We start from the raw sequence: 22,778 nt of genomic DNA, 5'->3' as shown, positions 1-22,778 counted from the left end.
CGGGAGTTCGGGGGGACCCCCCTGCACCCCATTAAGGAGCTTGTGCCCACAGATCTTAGCAGCTCCGAGGAAGAAAGCATAGAGCAGGTGGCTGCCTATACAAAAAACAACCGTGCTGAGATAAGACTAAGAAAGCTAGCGGCTCGCTCGGGCTCGAGGGTCCCCTGCCGTGCTTCTCGGCTCAGGCTGTGGGAACAGAGACGCTACGACGGGCCCCGGGTCAGACCGGTTGCAGAAGCATCTCCGCTCTGCTACCTGTGGCGGCTTGCAACAAGGCAGAGACAGAGCAAGAGAGCGTGGCGCGAAAGGCAGGCAGAGGAGGGAGATAGTCTGCCCTGGAAAGCACGGTGGGCACACGGGGAGTGCCCTGCGAGCTCAGAGCAAACAATGCCAGTGATAGAACAGATGATTTTTAAAAATGCCACAGCTAAATGCCATGCAGCCATTGTCCCTCGTAAGAACAAGAGGCTACAAGATTGGCTAAGGGCTTGCTGTGGCCCAGGGAGGGGGGCTGTTTGTGCTTATTCCACAGGTGAAAACAATTCAATTTGGGTCCCTACTCTGCTGGTGCAGATTGTGAAGAATGAAGCTAGGTTGCAAGATTACAGCTCTGAGTCTCCTGATACTGAAGTTCCATTTGGCGATAAGTATACCACTGTGGGCCATAGGATCTTGGCCTGTTCCCTTGCATTCAAATGCTGAAGTACTGCCCATTGTTTAAAGCTATTGAGCTATTGAATGTTACTTGGTTGCCCTGGCCTCAGGCGCATCTGCCGAAAGCCTGGGTCATAAATGCTACAAGTTTTCCATTAGATTTTACACTTTGTTTTGTGGCAACAAAACTTTATAACATAAAGGTAATCCAGTTGGTGTTGATTTGAGAGAAAATAGATTGCTTACATCGTTAAAGGTTGGTTTTTTGATTTGCCTATGTTTATAGAGAAAAGATACAACACGTGTCTTTTAAGGTTTACAGTTTAAATTTAAGGTTTTAAGTTAAAAATCAAAACCGCACAATTCGGCCTAGCCAAGCCTCAGAGAGCAGGCAGAGGGAGGTTAAGTGCATTTACATTTGAATTAAGACAATGCAGACTGCCTGTAGAAGCTCAGGTGTTAAGCATTTCCTTTTGTTCTGGGTCTTTAGACCAGGCCCTAGAAATGTGCTTACCCGAATTCATCTTTTGTCCTCATTGTTTCTTGTGAGAGGAGGGGTAAACCTAAGAACCAAAGACTTTACAACAGTCTGTGGGCTAAAAGTTATGATTATGCTGGAGAAATTAAAATTATACCTGCTTCCCTCCATGAGTATAGCTGTGCCTGCTGATAGAGTATGGTTCAGGTTGTTTTAATTCCTTTGTATTCAGAGTTGTCAAAAATGAGATGCTTTGGATTCCTTTAAGGTGTGTAACAATTATTAGAGATTAAGGTTGGCTTTTACCCGATATATTCATTGGACTAAAAAAGATTGGTTATTAAATTAATCCAAAATAAAGTTCAAATTTAAGATTTATACAACATAACTTGCCTACTCCAGCTGCCATTTTAATAAATGCTTATAGAATTTTATAGATATAAAATATGTTTTTATATTATCCCTTTACATTTCTGGTAAAGGTGAAAGATCTACAGTTAGTAAATTTATTCATAATTTTTAAGAGCCCATGAAGCGATATTTGTTAAAAATAATTGCTTCAGAAAATGGTTAATTGTTTTACATTATATATATATAAATATTGTTGTTGCTTTAATACAAAAAAGTAAGAGGTTAAATCTTTTGGTGTGTATTATTCATTGTGTGATACTTTATTAGTGGATTTCTCTAAAGAAATTTTTTCTGCAAGCCATTGCTCCAATATAACGAGCTTTAAAAATTTTTAGAGTACTTGTTACTCCAAAAAAGATTCAAAGACAGTGTCTTTTCAATATTTGAGAAATGGCTCAGCCGTTAAAGGCTAGACTTAATTTAAAATATAAAGGCTGAACTCCCAGCAACCACATGGTAGTTCACAACCATTTGTGGTGGGGATCTATCGCCATCTTCTGGCTTGTGAGTGTACATGCAAAAGGAAAATAGTTTACTTTTAATCTTGATTTGCTCTTAGTGATTTTTAAAAGTTGTTAAGAGATATTATTTGGCTAAAACCTCATCTTAAGCTTACCATAGGAGGATTTAAACCTCTGTTTAATGTTTTCAAAGGGATGCAAGTCCTAAATTAAATCATATGTATATTTTCTTGAGTTTATCCTGCTTCAACACAATTAAATTATGTGTTGTAGCCACTGTTTAGAATGTTAAAAAGGGTGTATCTGCCTTTGTCTTGTTAAATGGTGTGCTTCGTGAAGTACAGAATGTTTCAGCTACATGATTTAATATCTCTAGCCATTTGAATAACATTAAAATTAATAAGGTGTTTTGGGAATACATCTACACAACCGGTGTCGGTGTGTGTAGACCCTCCATTTTTCTTTATGTTATCCAACTTTCAGAATAATTCTGATGTCTTGGATTGTAAGAATGTTACATGCTTTTTAACACAATGCTGGAATGGATCACTAGACCTAGCCTTGGTTGTGCACGGGCCTACCTTTGTGCCCATCCCAGTACATCATTATTGAGACTTAAAAGAGACTTTGGTCAATCAGAGAGTTGATTGGCTCCAAGCCCATGTGGAGCAGCTCACGGATGTGGTTCAAATAAGCTGTGTGTCAACCCCACATTCAGGTATTACACCTCTGAGATTTGTGAATGATACATTTATTTAAAGCCATGATCTTTCTGCTTATTTAAAAGGAAAGTGGACTGGGGAGCTGGACCAGGTGCAACAACAATTGCAGATCCAGATCTTGGGCCTTGATGGAGTGCAGATGGACCCTGTTTCCCCTGGCGATTTTACTTCTTGAATTTCTTCTGCCTTTTCTTTCTCTCTTTCTTAAAGAGTGGGGATAGGCCTGTTTGATGCAGCCCTATGTTGTGGATTAGTGTTCATGTATGGTTGGTCTGTAAGTTCAGAGCCCAATAAAAACGTGACAAGGCCGTTTTAGCCCAAGTACTCGCAGCCTTGGAGCAAGCATCTCTCCCTGAAATTTGACTATCTAGGCTGAGAAAGTAGCCAATGACTGAGACCCTCAGTCGATGCACCCCAAGGGTTCAGCCCATTGCACTGGGTCGATGAGAGGTCTAAAAGTCCAGCCAGCCCTTGCCTAAATAGCTGTGGTACCTAAATAGTAGGTTGACAGCCCTTGCACTCCTGGGAGCTATACTCCATTGCACAGGGACGGGTGTCAATTCCTCTTTATATCCCCTTAGCCCTTGCACCCAGAGGACTTGTTTCCATTGCACCTGGAAGGGTAAGGGAGAATCTTTGGGCTATATGCTCTTGATCGCTTATTCCCCCAAGATGGAGTTTGCTTGATCGGGCTTGAGTTCAAATCTTGATTGGTACTGTGTTTGATAGGCAAAAGGCTGTTTCATATTAATAATTTAAACAGGGAGAGATGTTGGGATCCACAGTCAGTATGTGCCATTCCAAGATGGCACTGGCCTCGTGTCTTCCCAGCAGTAAACAAGTAACTGTGCAGCTGCAAAGGCAGAAAACCCGCCAAAGTCACTGGCCAATCCCAAGGCATAATATTGGGTGGTGAGCGAACAGCCAATCAGAAGTGAATAAGTCACTCTAGGGTGTATTTAAGCTAGGCCCCTTCCTGTTTTCAGCCCTTCCGCATCCTTCCACGTCTTCCACGTTTGCTGATACAGAGTAAAGCCTCATTTTGCAGTAACTACCTGAATACTGTCTCTCGTGTCCTTCTTCGCGGGCGAAGGGGACTCGAGAGGTGCGCGGAACACTCAGGTGGCTTCATAGGTCACTCACATCAACATGGCCCTCCAGCAACAGCACAGACCACAGCAGACATCAATATTGCTTCAAGCACTTAGCCTGCTTTCTAATAGAACTCAGGAACACCAGCCAGGGATGACCTAACCCACAATGGGCTGAGTGCTTACTTAGTATCATTCATTAATTAAGAAAATGTTCTACAGATTTGTCTACAGACCAGTCTTTTTTTGTTTTTTCTCTTTTCTTTCTTTCTTTCTTCCTTTCTTTCTTTCTTTCTTGTTTTTTTTTTTTTTTTTTTTTGTTTAGTTTTTTTGAGACAGGGTTTCTCTCTGTAGCCCTGGCTGTCCTGGAACTCACTCTGTAGACCAGTCTGGCCTCGAACTCAGAAATCCACCTGCCTCTGCCTCCCAAGTGCTGGGATTAAAGGTGTGTGACACCACTGTCTGGCTTACAGACCAGTCTTATGAAGGCACTCTTCTTTATTGGGGTTCCATCCTCTCAGATGACTCTAGCGTGGGTCAAGTTGACATAAAATCAGACAGCACACCTAACAACACCAAACACAACTTCAATTTTAACCTCAAGCAATCCCCAGCCTCAATCCTACTCCAATATCAAGCACAATAATAAACCTAACCCCAGTGCCATCCACAATCTCTACTCCAACCTCAAATCCAACACCAAGTTTAATACCAACCCCAATCCCATATCCAAGCCAATACAATCTCAACTCTAACACCATCTCCGACCCTACTATAACCCCAGTCCCAACCACATATCCCTAAACTCCATCCCACCCCTGGCCATCTCCATGCCCAAGTAAAATTCCAAGCACAACCTTAATCCCATCCCCAAGACCTGCCCCCACCCCATGCCCAATCCCTATCCCAGCCCAGTCTCCAATGACAACTCCAAACCTAACCCAAAGTCACCCATATCCTAACCCAAACACCGACCCCAAACCCACCCACCTGTACACTTACCAAAACCACAACCGAAGCACCAAAGCCAACTCTATCCCCAAACCCACTAAGCCACAATCCTAACCCCAGCCTCACCTTCAATCCAGTCTCAACTTTGCATGTGTGAGTATAGCCAGCTAATGCTCGACCAAGATACCAATAACACACAGCAGAGGAAAGACCACATTTTGGACAAATGGTGCTGGGAAAACTGGAGTTCCAAGTATAGAAAAATGAAATTGGACATACATCTGTAAGGGCCCCGAAGAGGCTGAGACCCACACTCAGGAACTGGCGATGGCCCAAAATGACCACTTGATGCAATCAGAGCAAGAGGCTTTTAACTAGGAACCAGTGCTGGGACTTTGTCTCCTCCCAAGAGGGAAAAAGAGGAGAGAGCCCCGACTGTCTAATTACACAGGTTTATATAGACAAAAGCCACAGGCTGGGAGGGGGAACGAGGACTTTTTAGGCGGGAACACTCTTGATTGTATTTCTTATCAGCACACAGCTGGAAGAATGCGGAGTCAGGACATTCCAGGCAGGGATTCGCTCTCTTAGCTCTCTTATCAACACCCACACAGCCAGAAAAATGAAGAGTAAGGAGTACCAGCCTTGGGGCTCTTCCCTGGGAGTTCGGGCGTTCACGGTCCCCTGTTATTGTGAGATACTGGCTAATTAAAAAATTCTTTCTTACACATCTATCACCTGGCACAAAAAGTAACTCTAGATAGATCAAAGACTTAAATGTGAAACCTGAGACACTGAAACTGTTAGAAAAAAATATAGGCAGAACCCTACAGTGTATAGGTCTGAAAATGGACTTTCTGAGAGGACTCCATTTGCCTAGGGATCCAGGGCAACAACTGACAGATGGAACTCATAAAACTAAAAAGCTTCTGCAAAGCCAAAGAGATAAATATTTTATCCTCCTCCCCCAAAGCAATCTACAGATTCAATGCAATCACCACTAAAATTACAGCACCATTCTTGAGTGGACAATGCTCAATTTTATACAGAAAAGCAATAAATTCAGGATAGATAAAACCATCCTGAACAACAAGAGAACTGTTGGATGTCCCACCATTACCAATTTCAAGTTGTACTACTTAGCTGTAGTAATGAAAACTACATGGTATTGGCATAAAAACAGACATGTTGATTGATGGGATCAAACTGAAGACCTAGACATGAATTTATACACACTTGATTTTTGATAAAGAAGCCAGAAATATACACTGGATAAAAAGACAGCATCATCAATAAATAAATGGCTCTGGTCAAACTAGATGTCTGCACGAAGAAGAATGCAAATAGATCCATACTTATCACCCTGTTAAAGTTCAAGTGGATCAATAATCTCAACATAAAACCAGATTCACAGAACCTGGTAGAAGACAAAGTGGGAATAGCCTTGAACACATTGGCATAGGAGACAACTTTCTGAACAGAACACTGTTAGCAAAGGGACTAAGATCAACAATTAAGTGGGACCTTATGAAACTGCAAAGCTTCTATAAGGTAAAGGACACTGTCAATCAGACAAAGCAGCAGCCTACAGAATGGAAAAAGATTTCCACCAACTCATATCTGATAGAAGACTGATGTTCAAAATAGATGAGGACCTCAAGAAACTAGATATTGAAATACCAAATTATACAATTTTAAAAATGGGGTACAGATCTAAACAGAGAATTACCATTAGAAGAATCTCAAAGGGCTGAGGAATACTTTTTTTTTTACAGGGGCTGGAGAGATGACTCAGCAGTTAAGAGCACTGACTGCTCTTCTGGGATCTGGGTTTAATTCCTGGCAGGCAATGGCAGATTGCAGCTCTCTGTAACTCCAGTTCTTGCAGATCCAACACCCCCCATACAAACATACATTCAGGCAAAACACCAAGGCACATGAAATAAAAGTAAATAAGTTAAAAAAAATTCAACATCCTTAGCCACCAGGAAAAAGTAAATCAAAACTACATTGAGATTCCATCTTATATCTGTCAGAATGGCCAAGATCAAAACCACAAGTGACAGCTCATGCTGCAAGGATGTGGAACAAGGGCAATATTCTTCCATTGCTGGTGGAAGTGGCAACTTGTATAGCCACTTTGGAAATCAATATGGCAGTTCCTCAGAAAGTTGAGAATTGATCTGCCTCAAGACCCAGTTTTACCTCTCTTGGGCATGTACCCAAAGGATGCTACCACAAGGGCACTTGCTCAACCATGTTCATTGCTCCTCTATTTGTAATAGTGAGAAACTGAAAACAACCTAGATGTTCCTCAATGGAAGAGTGGATAATGAAAATGTGGTACATTTACACAATGAAGTATTACCCAGCTATTTTTTAAAATGACATAAAATTTGTAGGCCAATAGATGAAACTAGAATTCCAGACTCAGAAAAATGAATATGGTATATATCTACTTATGTGTGGATATTAGCTGCCAAGTAGATGATAGCCAAGCTACAATCCATAGACCCAGAGAGATTAGGTATAGCTAGAAGGCTGTGGGGGTTGGGGCACATGGATCTCTCTGGGAGGGGGAAATAGAATAGATCTTCACTGATGTTCTGGGGACATTGGAACAATAGAAACCATGATTATATAAATGCTGTTTCAAAAAAAAAAAACTACACAAGACAAAATACACTTCCATGCATTTCTTTTTTTTTTAAATTTTTTTAATTGGATATTTTATTTACATTTCAGATGCCATCCCCTTTCCCCAATTCCCCTCCCTAGAAAACCCCTATCCCATGCCCCCTTTTCCTTTTTGCTTTTATACAATTTTTTAATGCTAATCAAAGGCTTTATAAGTTTGATAATGCTCAATCAGAAGTGTAACCCAATACCCAACCTAGATATATCAACTATCTTTGACTGGTGGAGACACGTGAACATCTGCCTTCATGTCTCCCCTCTCTCTTTCTCTCTCTCATCACCTAGCTTCTCCTCTCCTTCTTCTCCTCCTCTCTTTACTCCTTCTCTTCCTCTCACCTTAGCTCCTCCTACATATCACCGTGGGACTGTCCAGGTGTTCAGAGGTCTCTATAAATTGGCTAAGTTTTAGAAGCTATGCTTAGTGCTTCCCATAATTTCAGTTAACTCAGTCATTCTGGATTTCTGACGGGACTGAAAACATATAGTCTCATAGCCAATCCTGGCTATTTACTTTGAGAGAAAAGATTTGAGTGGATGGTTTTCAGCTGACATTCATTCTAAAGCCAAGAAAAAAGACATGTTCAGAACTAAGTGTTTTAGATAGGAGAGATGACAGAGGTTCTGGTTAGTCAACAAAATGATGGAGTGGGTATTAGGACTATCTTGTACCTCACTGGTGCAAATAGGTATAATTATGCTCCATGCATTTCTGTTGCTATCGAGAAATGCTGCTGCTGTGCTAGACACATAAGCCAGCTCCAGTCTTCGCCACAGTGAGGAAATGCACTGCATTGTGGAGCCATGTAGATTTAATTCTTTTTCTTTGGACTTGACTGACTCTTGCTGGCCTCTCTTCCCCTGTTGTTCATTGCGACTCTTCTTTCTTGTTTGTAAGAATCCAGCAATGGTTTTAAATTTTATTTTGTGTGTCAGGGGTGGGGTGGGGGTTGTGGGAGCTATATATGAGATAGTTTGATTTATTGCTTTTTTAATGGGTGGTGGGCATGGCGTATATGTCACAGCATGGACAGGTCAGAGGACAAACTGTTTGAGTTGGTTGTCTTCTGTAATGTCTGTAGTTCTAGCTCCAGAAGGTCCAGTCCAGCACATTTTTCTGGCCTCCAAAATCAGCATTCATTCTCTCTCTCTCTCTCTCTCTCTCTCTCTCTCTCTCTCTTCCTCCCTCCTTCCCTCCATCCCTCCCTCTCTTTCTCTCCTTCTCTTTCTCCCTCCCTCCCTCTACACACACACACACACACACACACACACACACACGCACAGCTTCAGAAAAGCAAAATTAAATACCCCTATCATCTTAGAGTTCAACTCTTAACATTTAGGAACTATGCAGTAGGTTGGTTTGGTATAGAAGACTGGGGCCAATCATCCAATATGTGATTTTAAGATTATGTGAAAAGCCAGGCAGTGGTGGCGTGTGACTTTAATCCCAGCACTTGAGAGGCAGAGGGAGGCAGATTTCTGAGTTCAAGGCCAGCCTGGTCTACAGAGTGAGTTCCAGGACAGCCAGAGCTACATAGGGAAACCCTGTCTCAAAAAATCAAAAAAAAAAAAAAAAATTATGTGAAAAAACAACTTGATTGAACTAGCTGCCTACTATCACATTCTAAGCCAGGCAGAACTACATAATTTGACCCCACATTAAACAATTAAAAAATACAGAAGTGAATGGGAGACACTTTATCAAGTACCATTGAAGAAGGCAAATGGGCTGATCAGTAAGCTAACAGCTAGATTTGCTGGTGTATAATTCTAGGACCTTAGTGTGAGTTTGAGGACAGCCTGGTTTATATATTGAGCTACAGACTACATAGTGAGACTCTGTTTTTTGTTTGTTTTAAGTTACTATAAAAGTAGGACTTTCCCATTCCCTCCTTGCACTCCAGATGCTGAAGTAAACTGACCAGATTTATCAGGCCAGTGAATTATATTTGCAGGACATTAATGATAAGCTAGACCCGTGAATCAAAGAAGCTTATCAAAACAGAACATAATCCATACAAAGGTAAATCTAAGCATAGATTGTGTGACAGTTTCCTCCTAGGTTGAGACATGCCACCCAGCAAGGAAGCTCCTTAAGCAGGAAAGTAAACAACTCAAAACAACTTCAGGAAGTACATGAAATTGACCAGATTCTCTTGGCCCTGTCTTTCTAGAATAAGCAATGAAGCCGCTAAGAGTCACTCTCAGAAATGTCAAGCTGCAAAGAAGATTCGGAATAGACCAGTCATCCAGAAGAAGCAGAAACCAGGTGAGCTGCTTGGAAGAGGTGCAGATCAACTGAGTCACTTAAGACGGACACTCTACAACCCGTAGAGCTGCCTGCTGGTTGTGTAGAGCCATGGTTCACACAAGATTGCCAGCTTGTGTGAGCCATGGTGAAGTAGGTTTTGATGATGCAGCTCTCTTTGAGTCATTTCTGCTCCTGTAAGTAACCCCTCATCCATATGCCTGTAGGTAACCCTAGTAGAACTCATGATTCACAGATGATATTCAAATGTTGGTCCATCTGGGGTGAGTGTGCATTGCATCTCCCAAGGAAACGTCTTGTCACGCAACAACAACCTTTCAGTTCCTTGGAACAGTTCAGTTGTGATTTAGCCGACTGAGCACAAGAGTGTCTTGTCAAAACCATGGCAGTTGCAAATTCAAGTCCAATCAATCCAGTGGTCTTCATTGATGTCAGCATTGGCGGCCAGGAAGTTGGTCACATGAAGATCGAGCTCTTTGCCGACATGGTGCCTAAGACAGCAGAGAACTTTAGGCAATTCTGCACTGGAGAGTTCAGGAAAGATGGCGTTCCGATAGGATACAAAGGTAGCACCTTCCACAAGGTCATAAGGATTTTATGATTCAGGGTGGAGATTTTGTTAATGGTGATGGTACTGGAGTCGCCAATATTTACCAGGGTCCATTTGCAGATGAAAATTTTAAACTTAGACACTCAGCTCCAGGCCTGCTTTCCATGGCAAACAATGGTCCCAGTACAAATGGCTGCCAGTTCGTTATCACGTGTTCTAAATGTGACTGGCTAGATGGAAAGCATGTAGTGTTTGGAAAAAATCATTGATGGACTTCTAGTGATGAGGAAGACCGAGAATGTTCCCACAGGCCCCAACAACAAGCCCAAACTGCCAGTGGTGATGTCACAGTGTGGGGAAATGTAATCTAGACAAAATGGAACCAGGTCCTCTGCTGTTCTGGGGTGACATTCTCCATTGAGTCTGACAAGCTGAACTGGCCTCTTTGTTTGCTTCCCTGTCTCTACAGTATGGGATCCAGGACCTGGAATTATCACAGATCAGAACCAATAATCCTGTTTAAATCTTGAACTGTAAATAAAATAATTAAAAAAAAAAAAAAGAGTGTCTTGTCACCTTTTGTCCCATAACTAAGGATGTTGAGGTAGGCTATGAAAGCATACAGCTTTAATTTTGTTCAGTATTGCCTGCCAAACTAAACCTTCTTCTCCTTGTTTTCAGATATGTCTGTATGTAAGTTTGATTATGTATGCCTTTTAATTTGTTTACAATTAGGATTTTCTTGAGTTTAAAATCAAATGCAGGCCATGTTAATCCCAGCACTAGGGAGTCAGAGTGTGGGGTCTGGGGAGGAAGCTGAGAAAACTCTAAAACTTTAGAGGCAGACGCTTCAAAAATAAAAGATTTATTTTCTGAGTGCTCAGGAAGGTGGTCAGTTTGAGCTCTGAGCTGAGTCCTGGGGGTGAAGATATACTGCATTTTCAAAGGGTAAAACTGCAAAGGGGTGAGGGGAGGCGGTTGAGTGAGCTGCGGTGTTAGTCAATTGTATTTTGATGTTATGGGTCAAGCAAGGGAATACCCATTGAAGTCTGGGCCATATCCAAGGCACCTGGATTCAAGGTCCCGTAATTCATTCTCCTACACATTACGTCTGGGGCTCAGAGTAAAAAGGGGAATGGGAGACAAAGGAACGGGTCACCTGCATGTGGTCAATAAGAGCATAACAGACAATTGGTTATGTATTTTTACAACCTATGCATCCTGGTTTAGATAACAGCGGTTTCTATATTCTTTACTGGTTAACAGATAATTAAGAAAACATTTGGGGAAGTGCGATAGGAGTTTTTTCCTAGGTGTGGGAACATGCACTTGCTTGATTTTGCCAGCAAGATGAAGTTGTTTTTGAGATGTCTGGACTCAGACAGCTGTCTACTTAAAACTTGTCCCTGTTATGTCTGGACTCAGACAGCTGTTTACAATAGAAACTTTTCAGTTATGGGGAAGTCCCCAGCTCCCCTAGGACCTTGGACCTTGAATTTAGTTTCTTCCTATGATTAAATGGAGTCTGAAAATGAAACGGTAGTGTTTAGAATATGTTTCTTTTGCTTGTTCTCAACAAGAGGTGGGTGGAAATTGTAAACCAGCCTGGTCTACATGAGGAGACCCTGTCTCAAAATAAACAAACATTACCTTAGATTAAATGCATTTATAGAGTCTATAAGGTATGACTTATATGGAACCCTGTTGGCTACACAAGCTGGGAATTTACTTATTAGCATTGGTGTAGATGCTGACGGACAGAATCATGTCCAGACGGACAGGCATTTGCATTAAGGACATCGGGAAGTCATGACAACTAAAACTTCCTTAATTTACAGATATTGAAACAGCATACTCATTATATTCTTGGAAAGCACTCAGTTACCATCAAGATAATATGTTATGCCTTTTTTAGGTGTTATTTAGAAATAACAATTGTAGCACCTTCTTCCAGGATGAAAACAGACACATCACAATGGAGTAACATCATTTTCCTTCAAGGCCAGTGATGTTTCTAAGTGTCAGTCTGGTGTGGTGCTTAAAATTTGCCTTTATTATCCTTAATTTTTGAGACAGGAAGTCACTCTGTAGAGGGCTTGCCTAAAAATTACAGAAAGTATATATCATAAAGAAAAATTAGGGAGCTTAAAGAAGAAAGGAAGGAAGACAGACAGACAGACAGACCGATTCCTGGTCAGCTCGGATGTGAACAAGCTTTTGTTGCTGTGCCTTTCCCATTATAAACCCAAATTAATCCTTTCTCCTTCTGGTTATCTGAAGTTGCTTGCTACGTCGTTATCAGTCTGGAAGGGATGTGATCCTCTAAACCGACTGTGGTACTGTGCCCCGCAGCAGGGATTCCATGCCATCACTGTGCTCGGCAAAGAAACAAGCACTGTAAGCCTGTAGTACCTGCCCGCCAGAGTGAGAAGAACCAGCAGGGATTTGTCTAACTTGCGGCCACACCGTGGGAGTCATAAACTGAACTGTACACCAAAAGAAATTTTTGTTGTGATGGTGGAAAGAGCAAGTTTAAAAAATTTGGAATGCAAAATTTCCTGACAAATGGAAGTAAATTCTTGCAATTAGTACTGCTTCTTTGGATTATACTGCGGTTGTAAGGGACCTTATCCTGATTCAGAGGTGAGGTTCTAGATGAGATGATTCTGTGTGCTCTATGAAAACTGGTGCCGGTAGCAGCAGGCATCTCGGTGTTATTCCCCCCACCCACCCCCACCCCCCCACCCCCCCCCGCCCCCACTCCCACCCACCCCCCACCCACCCCCACCCACCCACCCACCCCCCACCCACCCCCACCCACCCCCCCACCCCACCCACCCCCCCACCCACCCACCCCCGAGTGGGGATTTACAAGAGCAGGCTTGTACTAACCGCTGTTCTTTATTTTACTTCCCAGTTGGCAGTTACCAGAATATCTACTGCTGTTTGTTGACAGGATGGGGGATCAAGAAGTTATGAAACCTTGAAAAATAGAGGTCACCAGGATAACACCCTCCCTAAAAGAGGATGTTCTAGAATATGCTGGCAAGGAAGTTGAAGCTGTGCAGAATGATGAACCCTGTACCAGCTCTAGCTCTGAATCGGACCTCCAGACAATGTTTACGAAGTAAAATGTCTGGGGGAGGGGGGATTGATATTGGGATGTAAAGCGAATAAATAAATAACGAGAAAGAAAGCAAAGCAAAGCGAAGCGAAGCAAACCGAACCGAACCGAACCGAACCAAACCTAGTTGCAGACTTCGGGCACTCCAAGCTAAGCAGTTTGTGAGGAAACATGCTGCCACCTACTGGTCCCTGAGCAGGCGCCGCAGGCTGTGCACCTGCCAAGAGTGCACGGAAATGTACGGAGAGCTAGAAGTCCTGTTCCTGACCGATGAGTAAGATACACTTCTAGCTTATGAGAACAAAGGCAAGAGTGACCAGGCAACTGACAGAAGGACCCTTTAATAGACAGCCTTAGCAGCACTGGTAGAGTCCCTCAAGTGGAGCTCAGTTGTGAGTACAACGACTTGAAGGCTAAGCTTAAGGAGAATCTGAAGAGATTTGCTGGTGAGAAGGCACGGTTGTTAAGAGAGGACATTCAGCAGTTCTTTGAAGAATTTCAATCAAAAAAAGAGAAGGAGAGTGGATAGGCTGCAGTATTACTGCAGCTAGGGTGAGTGTCATGCGTCCTCTGTCAGGTTGTCCAGAATAAAGAGACCTGGGTCACACTTGGTCCCCTTTCCATCCTCCTGTGGCTTCAAGCTCCCTTCTAACAGGTGTTTATGCCGGTCTCTCCCTGAGCACCCGCGATGGCGGGCCAGGATACCCAGGGGTTTTTTTGCTTGTGCTTTAAGAGAAGTTTGCTTTGATCTGGAGAAAGCAAATCGCTTGCTTGCTTGCTTGCTTGCTTTCTTTCTTTCTTTCTTTCTTTCTTTCTTTCTTTCTTTCTTTCTTTCTTTCTTTCTTTCTTTTTAACATTTTGTTCCATGACTCCCAAATGTGTGTCCACGGAGGTGTTGCCTTCTGGGTCCTCCATGTCTTGAGGGCTCTCTTCCTGTCAGCCCGAAGCTCCCTGGGATCTCTGTACCTTGGGTCAGAGCTTCCTCAAGCCCGCTCTGCAAGTCCTCTCACTGCTTTCTGAGGTTTGATCATGGCTTAGAAGGGACTAGAAAACTTTTTCTCTGGACCAACCTTCAGAGTAGGAGGGCTGATGATTCTGGTTCTGATGTTCTTGTACTGATGTCTGTTGTAGGCAGGGTTCAGGAAGCCTTTGTTCTTAGTTTCGTGATGATTTTAAAGTGAAATTTCCCCACTGTTCTTCTGGTATACCCATGTCAGCATTAGTGTCTTGATGCTCCCAGGACTTTCAGGGAACCCACCCATGTGTGAGTCCCTTTGCTGTTGCCTAAAAAATGGTCAGAATCCATGCTGTGACCTGTGGTGGAAGATAGACCGAAGAGTCTGGAAAAAGCTCTCAGCTGCATATATGTTGAGTCTTTGTGTGTAAACCGTATGCACAGTCATTATCCTCTTTACCAAAGTCTTCTGAAGATCCTCACGGGATGCTGTACTGAGGGAAGTTCTCGGATGGTGTGAAATCTCTTTAAAACTCCCTCAGTTTATTTGGAAAACATTTTTTTGATCCACAGAGTCCCTAAGTCGCACCCTCGGTTACATCGTAAATGAGGTACATAAAAGCCATTCAGGCTGCAAGTTGGTATGGGTGTTTTTGTGTGTGCGAGCTGCAGTTGTATACGTGAATTCACACCAATTCCTGGACAAGATGAAGTAGTCTACAAATAAGGCCTCAGTAAACGGCAGGGTTTCTGGGCTATAGCCTCCTACCTCCTAAAGTCAGATCCTGTGAAGATTGACCTTGGAGTCGGAAGGTTCCTAGCTGCAGGCAGTGCCTTGGTGCCCGAGCTGGCCTCCTGGAGAGACCTCTGTTAAAAACTTCAGGCGCCTACAGTCTGAGGGTCTTCCAAGTCTAGGATATTTTGAATTCGAGACTAGCATTTTCCATGGCCTAGCATGCCCTCAAAGTCTGTATCTTTCAGATGTTTGATTTAAATACCGAAAAGTTGCTGTCTGCCTGTGACAGGTCAGAACCCAAGCTCAGGGGCGGTGCCGGTGAGGCGCATCGGTGAGCAGCAGCGAGTACAAACATCCAGTGCTGAAGGGCTTGTCCGAGAACGGCTATCCTCCATGTTAACTTCTCTTTGTACATATTCACCACTAGTTTTCTTACTGTCTGTATTGGGCAGTCTCTTCTTGTAGAGATAGATGCTTTGGGCCAATATATGGCAGGTGATACTAATACATATTTTATGCAAGACAAAAATGTGATTTGAGTTGCTTTTAAGAAACTCTGATATCATATGTACATTTTTGTAGAAATTATTGCTGGGCTTACATACTTCAGTCAGGTTTCTGTAAAACCCAAATAAAACCAATTAAAAAAACAAAAAAAACAAAAACAAAAACAAAAAAAAAAACCAAAAAAACAAAAAAAAAACCCCTTGTGGCAGCTTCTTTTTGTTTTTCAAGACAGGGTTTCTCTGTGTAGTCCTGGCTGTCCTGGAACTCACTCTGTAGACCAGGCTGGCCTCAAACTCAGAAATCCGCCTGCCTCTGCCTCCCAAGTGCTGGGATTAAAGGCGTGTGCCACCGCTGCCTGGCTAGGCAGCATCTTCCAGGATGAAAATATACCAATCATAATGAAGTAACATCCTTTTCCTTTAAGGTCAGTGACTTTCCAATATATCAGATATCTAGCGTAGTGTTTAAAATTTGCCATTAGTTTTTTTGGGTTTTTTGTTGTTGTTGTTGTTGTTGTTGTTGTTTGGTTTTTGGTTTTTGGTTGTTTTTTTTTTTTTTTTTTTTTGAGTCAGGGTGTCTCTCTGTAGAGGGCTTGCTTAAAAATTACAGGAAGTGTATATCGTAAAGAAAAACAAGGGAACGACAGAGAAAGAGAGAGAGAGAGAGAAGGAGGGAGAGGTAGAGAGGGAGGGAGGGAGGGAGGGAGAGAGAGAGAGAGAGAGAGAGAGAGAGAGAGAGAGAGAGAGAGAGAGAGAATGGATTGATTAAGGAAACCGCAGGACTTTCTGTGCTTCATGAGCCTCCTTCCCATGCTGAGGGGAGCTTGTGCCACCTCGTGTTCACTGTATGCAACAACCGGAGATTAGGTTTCTGATTGTTGGTTTAGTGCCTAGCAAAGAAAAACAGGGAGCTTCTCTGTGGGATAAATGAATGTGGGAACAGAGAATCCATGTTTCCAGACCGTGGTCATTCAGAATGGCTCCAGATCAAACTGTCTTTTAGTTCCCTTTAAGATGAATGTTGTGGGCTATCCACTAGAGAAGACTGATCAGACATGGATTTAAGCCAACAAAAAGTTTGAATTAGCTGGCAGGCGACTACAGTGGGTGTTTGGGATCCCAATGAAGCCCCAAGCCTTTCTTAGGGTGAGCTATTAAGCACAAAATCATGTTCTGGGTTGACATACTTCAGTTAACAAGAACAGTTAGCCAGAAACAGAACTACAGAGTCAAAAGGCAAGGTTAGTACATTTAGAGACTTTCACAGAACTGTGGACTTTGATGAATTAGGTCTTTGTTTTAGTTTTGACAGAAATGATGCTGTCTACATGCTGAATTTTACAGCATGAATGACACTTCCATCATGGAGTCACTTGTGCTAAGGTCTGGGGCTTGTTACAACAGGTGCTGTTGGGTTCTGTGTTGACAATAATGATTCTGCAACATGGGATTTATGGAACTATCTACTTTTCACTGATGGAATTACCATAATGGAAGCCAGGAATAAACCCACTGAGTCAAGACCATCAGATGTCATTTCTTCACTTGGACTGTTGAGTTCTATTGGTTTGGTCAGCTGTCCATTTGTTTATTCTGAGCTGAGTAAAAAAAGACTCTACCTAGATAAATAATTTTTTTGGTCTGCTTTCAAAGCACTTGGCTTAAAGTATCTGGTTTTTTGTCTTTGAACACATTTTGGTCTTGACATTTGATATTGTTTGCTTGCTTGCTTGCTTGCTTGCTTGCTTGCTTGCTTTTAGATCTCTCAAGGCATTTTCAGTCTGTTCTGCTTGTTCTCAGTATTTCTTTGCGTTTGGAACTTTGAAGGTATTTTATTTCTGTTTTGTTTGTCTTGGTTTTTGTTGCATTTGAAATTGTTTGACTTATCATTTGGCCTTTGTTTCCTGATGCACCTCAAATTCATAATTTTTCGTTTTTCAGCTACTTCTCCTGTGACCTTGCCACACTTTCACTTTAGGGATTTGTATGAACAACTGATGATAATGACTCTGAAAACAAGAAACAGTTGTTCCCTCCCACCCAAAACTGGCCGTGTCAAAGGGAAGCATAACAAACATACCCATTCCTGGGTCAGAATAAACTTCACTGAATCACCCAAGAAACTACATATGAGGGATTGGTCACTTTCTGTCTTGAGCCCTTTCACATTTGCAAAAACATGCAGGATAATTCCAAGACTCTGTGGGAGAAGAGGTCTCCTGGTAAAGGCAGAGAAAGTTGATCCAAACCCAGCATGTAAAACTGACCCAAAACAAGTGTTCCCTAGTATGCACGTGTGCACATGCACACACTCGCGTGCGCGCGCGCGCACACACACACACACACACACACACGAATACACCCACATGTGGCATGCACACACATGGGGAACAAGGCTTCCAGAAAGGAGATGTGTTTAGAGATAAACTGCCATCAGGTGTTATCACTGGCTTTATTTGTAATAATTATTAACTTGAGAGTATTGGGGCAATCTAAATATTTACTACACCCAAACTGGTTTACCTTGCATGGTTAACAAAATCCTAGAATTAAGATTGTTAAGGGTTATAAGCTTAAGCTTGGGGTTACAGTTAGAAGGTTAGGTTAGGGGTTAGTGTTAGGATTAGATTTAGAGACCAGGACTTAGGGTTAGGTTTAGACAGAGAAAGAACCTTCAGGGTTGTGGTAAGGGTTAGGGCTTAGTGTTGGGGTTATAGTTAGCTTTAGAGAGATTTAGGGTTGGGGGTTATTGATTAGTTAGGGTTAGAGTCAGAAAGTTAGGGTTAGGCTTTGGGTTATGAAGTTAGGATTATGGTTTGGGGAGAATTGAGGTCAAATAATCATATTTTGTATCAATTTAAACATGTTTTTAACTCCAACCAATTGTTTGTGCTAAGATTTCATCTTAGCTAGACTGATGTCTCAATGGGGGGAGATCATTCTGCTCTTACAGAAGACCCAGTGTCAGTTCTCAGCGCCAACATGGAGGCTCATCCCATCTGAAGCACCAGTTAAGGAATCTGCCTATCTCCTCTGTTGTTGTTGGGAATGAAGTATCCTTGTGGTACCCATATATAAATTCAGGTAAAACACACATTCACATAAAAGTAAATTTTAAAAAACATCATCCATGTGAATCTAGTGCCTTCAGAAGTGAATTTCTGGTGCCTGAAGGCATGAGGTCAAAGTCAATTAAAAACAGTTGTTAAAATATTAGTGTATGGCCAGGAGTCTTGAATGTTTCAGCCTTACTGGATCAATCCCCTATGTCCAAGGAAAGAATAAAGCTGGTTGCATGAATGACTGATGGAGTTACCAACAGGGCTGTGAAATCAGCTGAGACATCATCCCTGCCCTTGCCTAGTCCTCCTGGGTAGATTACTGTCCCAATTCCATGCCCTCCCCCCATACCTACCTGTGGCACTCAGTCAACTCCCCTCACTGTCATAAAATCAATCACTGAACTTGAAGGGACGCATATCACACACTGACACATTATATATGCACATGTTGATGTAGTGTGGTTTCAAGTTGTGTCTTAGTTCTTGCTGGTGGCTCAACACTTGAAGTTTGATCTCTGTTACAGGATGGCATAAGCAAAGGTGGTTCAAGGTCTACCAACATGTTTCCTATTCTTCCCAAGTATAGTTCTGGTGGGTAACTTTTACCAGAACCTAAATCAGAAATTAAAATTTATGTACGTGATGGTTTGAATATGCTTGGCCCAGGAAGTGGCACTATTAGGATGTGTGGTCTTGTTGGAGTATGTGTGGCCTTGTTAGAGGAAGTGTGTCATTGTTGGTGTGAGCTTTAAGACCCTCATCCTAGCTTCCTAGAAGGCAGTCTTTTCCTGTTTGCCTTCGGAACAAGATGTAGAACTCTCAGCTTCTCCTACACCACGCCTGTCTGGATGCTGCCATGCTCTCGCCTCAATGATAATGGACTGAACCTCTCAACCTGTAAGCCAGCCCCAATTAAATGTTGTCATTATAGGAGTTACCTTGGTCATGGTGTCTGTTCACAGCAGTGAAACCCTAACTAAGACCGTGTACTAGCTCAGGAGTTACATTCATTTGCAACTTGTAATTAAAATTGTGAGAGTAACTGGGTTCCCAGGAAATAAAAAATTTTAAAGTACAGAGGTCAGGATGATTTTACTTGAATATTTGACATCATAGGGAATATTTTAACAGTGTTTTGACCTCTCAAATGATCAGTTGACCTTGAAGCCTAGGTTTTTTTTTTTTTTTTTTTTTTTAAGGCACCCACATTCTCTTTTTCTGTATGTCTATTAATGTAATGTCTCATGATTGAAACTGATCTTCTGGGATTAAGAGCTGACTCAGCAGCCTGGCAGTGGTGGCGCACGCCTTTAATCCCAGGACTTGGGAGGCAGAGGCAGGTGGATTTCTGAGTTCGAGGCCAGCCTGGTCTACAGAGTGAGTTCCAGGACAGCCAGGACTACACGGAGAAACCCTGTCTTGAAAAACCAAAAAAAAAAAAAAAAAAAAAAAAAAAAAACAAAAACAAAGAGCTGACTCAGCAATGAAGAGCATGTTCTGCTCTTCCAGACCTAGCACCCAAGTTGGGTGCCCTTAACTCTAGCTCCAGAGAATCCAAGTCCTCAGACCTCCTCAGACACCAGCACCCAGGTTCACACACACGAAGACACAAAAACTAATAATAATGAAGACGAAATACCTTTCTTCATTTTAAAATAATTCATTTCTGGTTGATGTATTTGAGCGTGTATTTCAGGTATAGTTTGTGGTTTGGCTGATTTATGCATTAGGTAGTCATCAGCGCAAGATAACTGACTTGTTCCTTTCTCTACACTTTTATCTTTTCTTGGTGGTGAGTACCTTTCTAATTCCTCTCGCCTGATCTTGTCACTATTATGTTCCTACAGCATCTTGCTGAAATGCTTAAGGAGGTTTCAGGGATGTAGGCATTGTTTTCATCTTATGAAAAAATAACTTAAGGACATTAAGCTCAACATATTGTTAATTTATGATTTATACAAATTATCTTGACTTGTCACCTCCCATTCACTCTATCTTCTAAACCAGCTATGCTGTCTATCAGATTTTTGTGTCTGTGTTTCTCTGTGTAGCCCTGGCTGTCCTGGAACTCACTCTGTAGACCAGGCTGGCGCCGAATTCAGAAATCCGCCTGTCTCTGCTTCCCAAGTGCTGGGATTAAAGGCGTGCGCCACCACTGCCCAGGAAAAAAAAATTCTTGAGGAGCTGCTTTCGCTCTCCAGAGATTTCCAAATGGCTCAGCTCCCATTACAGAAAATTCTAAAGAACTGATAATCACATTTTGCTAGTTCATCTCCCACAGACCAAAAGCCCAGTTTTAAATTTACATATCAATTCATATATTTATTCAAATTTCCTATCTTTGTTGAGTTCTATATTTAGAACTTTTTTCATTTTACCTGAATGAAAAATAACCCATATATTTTTCATCATTCCTGAGGTCATAGTTGCAAATGAGCTTTACGGACTAAAATCAAGGCATTGGCACAGGGGGTTCCTTCTGGAATATTCAGGGAGAACCTACGGCCTTGCATTTTCAGGCTCTACAGGTTGCCCATATTCCTCGGGCTTAGTTACACATTACACCATCTTCTCTTTCCCTTCTTCTATCCTCCTTTCACATTCTCTTCTTCTTCTTCTTCTTCTTCTTCTTCTTCTTCTTCTTCTTCTTCTTCTTCTTCTTCTTTGTTTTTTTCTCCTTTCACATTCTCACTCCTTGAACCTTTCCCCTGTCTCTATAACAACTTTCGTGATTATATCAGGGTCTACCTCGAATACCCAGAATAATCTTCCATTGCAGATAGAACTCTTCATCCTACTTGCAAAAGAAATGTGTTGTAAGAAGTTAGTGAAGGAGTCTAGAAAGAACCATCAGTGTTAATGGCCTTACCATTAGTTTGTGGAGAGCAACCAACAGCCTTGGCAATATCCTGGGTTGTCCCCATAGGACCCCTTTGGCAAACAATTTGATTAGATGTAACTGATTCCTGGAACTGGAGGCTTCATTTGGTGACAAGAGATGGTAAGTTGGGTTTCTATTTCTCCTGTTTTTGTCAGTTCTATTTAGATATTCTCCGTGTGTGTGTGTGTGTGTGTGTGTGTGTGAATATTAGAAAGGTTTTACTGTATCAGCTCCCAGTGTGATCTCCCAAGTGGCCCTTCATTTTAGTTGTCCCACACATATCTTCTCCATCCCTCCACTTTTCTGTTCTCTCCATTGCAGTCACCCACCTCCTTCTTCATAACTATCTATTCTATTTTTCATTCCTAGGGAGAGCCATTCTTCCCCTTAGCCCTGTACTTATTAATAATCTCTGTGGTTATTTAGAGTTTAACCTGCTTATCAAAAACTTAACAGCTAGCACACAAATACTATGCTAGTTTAGTAGCTATACTACTTTTGGGCATATACCCAAAGAACTTTATACCCTACTACAGAGATACTTGCTCAATCATGATCACTGCTGCTTTATTCCTCATGACCAGAAATTAGAAACATCTTAGATGTCCACCAATGGATGAATAATGGACAATGTGGTACATTCATAGAAATATTACTCAGCTGTTAAAAAATTTCATGAAACCATGAAATTTGCAAGTAAATGGATGGAGCTAGAAAAAGAATCATCTTAAGATATAACCCAGACAAATACAGTATGCATTCTTTTGGCTTCTTTCCTTCCCATTTGTATCCACTTGATCTCTTAGCTAGAGCTAAGACTTTAAGTACTACATTGAGTAAGTATGGAGAGACAGAAAATCTTGCCTTGTTCCAGATGTTAGCAGAAATACTTGAAGTTTCTTTCCATTTAGGCTGATTCTGACTGTGGGCTTGCTGTAAATTGCCTTTATTATGTTAAGGTATGGCCCCTGTATCTCTCTAGTCATTCCAGAATTTTCATCAAGAAAATGGTACCATGTTTGTCAAAGGCTTTTTCTGCATCTAATGAGATGTTCATTTGGTTTTGTCTTTCTGTCTCTTTATATTGTGGATTACATTTATCAAACCACATATTGAACTATCTCTGAATCTCTGGGATGAATTCTACTTGATCATAATAAATGGGTTTTTTTTTTGTTGTTTTGTTTGTTTGTTTTGTTTTGTTTTGTTTTGAGACAGGGTTTCTCTGTG

General features: G+C 41.9%; 2 pseudogenes; both read left to right on the top strand.

Moving 5' to 3' along the window:
- The first annotated feature begins 10,116 nt into the window (after positions 1–10,116).
- On the top strand, positions 10,117–10,650 carry LOC117709437 (peptidyl-prolyl cis-trans isomerase H pseudogene; annotated as a pseudogene).
- Positions 10,651–11,802: 1,152 nt separating this feature from the next.
- Positions 11,803–13,959, top strand: LOC117708794 (putative E3 ubiquitin-protein ligase UBR7 pseudogene; annotated as a pseudogene).
- The last annotated feature ends 8,819 nt before the right edge of the window (positions 13,960–22,778 follow it).

Source organism: Arvicanthis niloticus, chromosome 5 (assembly GCF_011762505.2).
Source record: "Arvicanthis niloticus isolate mArvNil1 chromosome 5, mArvNil1.pat.X, whole genome shotgun sequence".
Taxonomy (NCBI): domain Eukaryota; kingdom Metazoa; phylum Chordata; class Mammalia; order Rodentia; family Muridae; genus Arvicanthis; species Arvicanthis niloticus.
The sequence above is the reverse complement of the archived record's forward strand: the minus strand, read 5'-3'. Positions and strand labels throughout refer to the sequence as shown.